This window comes from Balaenoptera musculus, chromosome 2 (assembly GCF_009873245.2).
Source record: "Balaenoptera musculus isolate JJ_BM4_2016_0621 chromosome 2, mBalMus1.pri.v3, whole genome shotgun sequence".
Taxonomy (NCBI): Eukaryota; Metazoa; Chordata; class Mammalia; order Artiodactyla; family Balaenopteridae; genus Balaenoptera; species Balaenoptera musculus.
Window position 1 is genome coordinate 162,376,766 of NC_045786.1, and position 3,364 is coordinate 162,380,129.

The window sequence follows — 3,364 nt, forward strand, 5'->3', positions numbered from 1 at the left end:
TAAAAAGTGTATCTAATGAACTCTTGGACTTGGGCAAAGAGATTTCTCAGCAGAGTACTGAAAGCATCAGTTGGCTTTTACGACTGTGTTTGATAAGGTACTACAAAGAAGAGACAAGCTCATGAAATAACTGCCTAGTTTGCAAGTAGTATTAGGAGGATGATAGAGAAGTTAGAATCTGTTCTGTTGCTGTGGCTTCTGGCACATGCAGTAGAATGGAATCATAGACAAAGGGAACCCACAAAGTTCTTAGACAGAGTTATATTGACAAAACGACTCCTAGCCTGAATTAAAAGAGATGGAAATCGTTCAAAATATAAAAAGACCTCTGGGTAGGAAGCAGTTTCAAAAGATTGCTTAAAGGCTATATTTTATAATGCCTTCAGAAGTAGCCAGGGATGGTGATAAAAAAGGAAGGACATCTCAGAGGCTGGAGCAAGAGCCATAGAGAACAATGGGGAGAGAACCTTTCTTAGAATGCAGATCTTGGAGCCTTTCGGCCAGAACCGCCATCTTCCAGTAATTTGTCAAAATGACCAACGCAAAGGGAAAGAGGAGGGACACCTGCTACATGTTCTCTAGGCCTTTTAGAAAACATGGAGTTGTTCCTTTGGCCACATACATGTGAATCTACAAGAAAGGTCATATTGTATGTATCAAGGGAATGGACACTATTCAAAAAGGAATGCCCCACAAATATTACCATGGCAAAACTGGAAGAGTCTACAATGTTACGCAGCATGCTGTTGGCATTGTTGTAAACAAACAAGTTAAGGGCAAGATTCTTGCCAAGAGAATTAATGTGCATACTGAGCTTTTGAGCACTCTAAGACCCGAGATAGCTTCCTGAAATGTGTGAAGGAAAATGATCAGAAAAAGAAGAAAGCCAAAAAGAAAGGTACTTGGGTTCAACTGAAGCATCAGCATGCTCCACCCAGAGAAGCACACTTTGTGAGAACCAATGGGAAGGAGCCTGAACTGTTGGAGCCCATCCCCTATGAATTCATGGCATGATGGGTGTAAAGAAAATAAAGGACCTGGACTGTACAAGTGTTTCTCTTAATTGAGTAGAAGTGTTGTGTCCCCTCCCCCAAAGAAATATTTAAAGCACATTTTAATTGTGTCCAGATTCAGTGGGTGATGTCTTTACTTTTCAAATTTAATAGTTTTTCTTCCTGAAAGATGTGAGGTAGTTTGTTGTGCAATATGCTCCACTGGCTAATAAACTGCCAGATATTATTTATATATATATTAAAAAAAAGAATGCAGATCTTGGAGCTAATCAAGGAATGTTACCTATCCCCAGGTTGTGGTAGCTGGAAACATTTTCCCAGCAGGATTTCAGAATTGCTATGGACCAGTGACTGGTATGGACCTCCTTCTTCCCCTGTTTGAATGGGAATGTTTATTGCAGATGTCCTGTCCCTAGCTTACCATTATATGTTGGAGGTATGGGAGATGGATAACTTGCCCAGAGGTCTTGGATCAAAAGGAGCTGCATCTGGACCTGATGTAGATCATGAGAAAGTAGATTTTGAGCTTGATGCCACTGGCTGTTTCTCAGTCTTGCAATGGGAGTGATTGATTTTTGCATGTGGGAAGGATCTGAATAATTGAGGTTGAGTGTAGGGTGCAATAGATTGATTGCATTAATGGACCCAATTCTTCACCCCTGCCTGTATCCACATCCTTTGCCATGTAAATTGGCAGTGCCCTCTTACTGTGGGGAGGGAGCACTTCCCTACCCCTTGACTCTGGGCTCCCATATGACTTGCTTTGGCCAATGGGATATTAGCAGAGCTGACACAAGCAGAGTCTTGACAAATGCTTACACGATGGGGTTCGCCCCCTTGCACCTCTGACATCACCATCAGAAGGCTACGCTCAGGCCAGCCTAGTGATCCATGGAGGAGAATGAAGGACACATGTGACAGAGCCTCTCCCAAGCTGGGCAACTGCAGACTTATGTGTGAGTTCACTCAAGACCCACAGAACCACCCAGCCAACTCCAGTCAATCCACAGAGACATGAAAAATAATATGATTGCTGTTTTGAGCTGCAGAGATTTGCAGTGATATTTTTATGCGGCAGTAGATATCTGATATAGCAACACAGTGGAGTTTTTCTCCGCGGGAGGCTGCTAGCCACACATGAAGACCAGAGGAACCCCTTCCCTTGTAAGACTTCTCCAATACTAATCATGATAACAACAACAAAAGCTATCACTTACTGAACTCTTATTTCCAGGTCCTGTGAGAAGGGCTATATGCGTCATCTCGCTGAATTCTTACAACAGCCCTTAGGGTTGGTTATGATTATTTCCATTCTATAGATTAAGAAAACCCAAAAAACCCCCCGAGGCTCAGAGAGGTTAAGAAAACAGGCTGAGGTCACACAGATAGTAAGTAGTACAGTTTGGATTCAACCTCAAGCTAGTCTAACTCCAAAAGCTATGCCATCTAGTCAGGCACAGGCACTGTAGTGAATGGGGTTGGTTTCAGGCCTCCATTCTCCAGACTGCCCTATGGATCACACAGCATTTGTTGGTTTTGTTTTCCCAACAGATTTTAATGTAAGAAATTATTTGAACAGGTGTTGGAGAATTGAAGAAGTGAAACGAGTCGTATGAGGGTAACACAGAGGTAGAAGCCACAGCTGTCATCACCCTTAAATCAGGGAACAGAGGGAAGAGGTGGAGTTATCAGAACTTTGCAGCTGGGACTCCAATTTCTGGGGAGGAGCCCTGCCTGGCAGGTGCTGGTGCCTCTGATGGGCAGAGCTCATTTTTGACATGTGAACAATGTCAAGGGCATCAAGGAACATAGCTGGCTGGTTGGGGAAGGACTGGGTTATCCAGTCTGGAACCCACTTTGTTCCAGACATAAAGAAGACCCCCAAGGAGAAGGAACGACACCAGGGAGAAGATGGGGCTTGGATTAGGCATCAGAAGATGGGGATAACTGAAGAAGAGATCTAAGGGAAGGAGTCGCTCACCCAAGGTCCTGGGGCTAGAATGGGAGCAGGGCTGAGACTGAACACAGATCCAGGTGTGCACACTTCCCACACTACCCTGGGGAGGGACACACCCCTGGAACTTCCTCCCAAGGCCCCAAGCATGGGCTTGTCCACCCTCTGACACGATGATAGTGGTCATGTGTGCTGGGGAGGGCAAGAGACAGTGGTCCTCTGAGTAGGAGTATGGGGGCCACAAGCATGGCCTTTGCAGCCAGATGGTCTGGGACCTAATCCTCCCCTCTGCCACCTAGTAGCCATGTGACCTCAGGCAAGTCCCTTAACCTCTTTTATTTTTAAACTTTTTATGTCAAGAGAATTTTAGATTTACAAAAGACTTGCAAAGAGAGTT

At 44.6% G+C, this 3,364-nt stretch overlaps 1 pseudogene; it reads left to right on the forward strand.

Annotated features, from left to right (window-relative positions):
- The first annotated feature begins 532 nt into the window (after positions 1-532).
- Positions 533-1,014, forward strand: LOC118889549 (annotated as a pseudogene).
- The last annotated feature ends 2,350 nt before the right edge of the window (positions 1,015-3,364 follow it).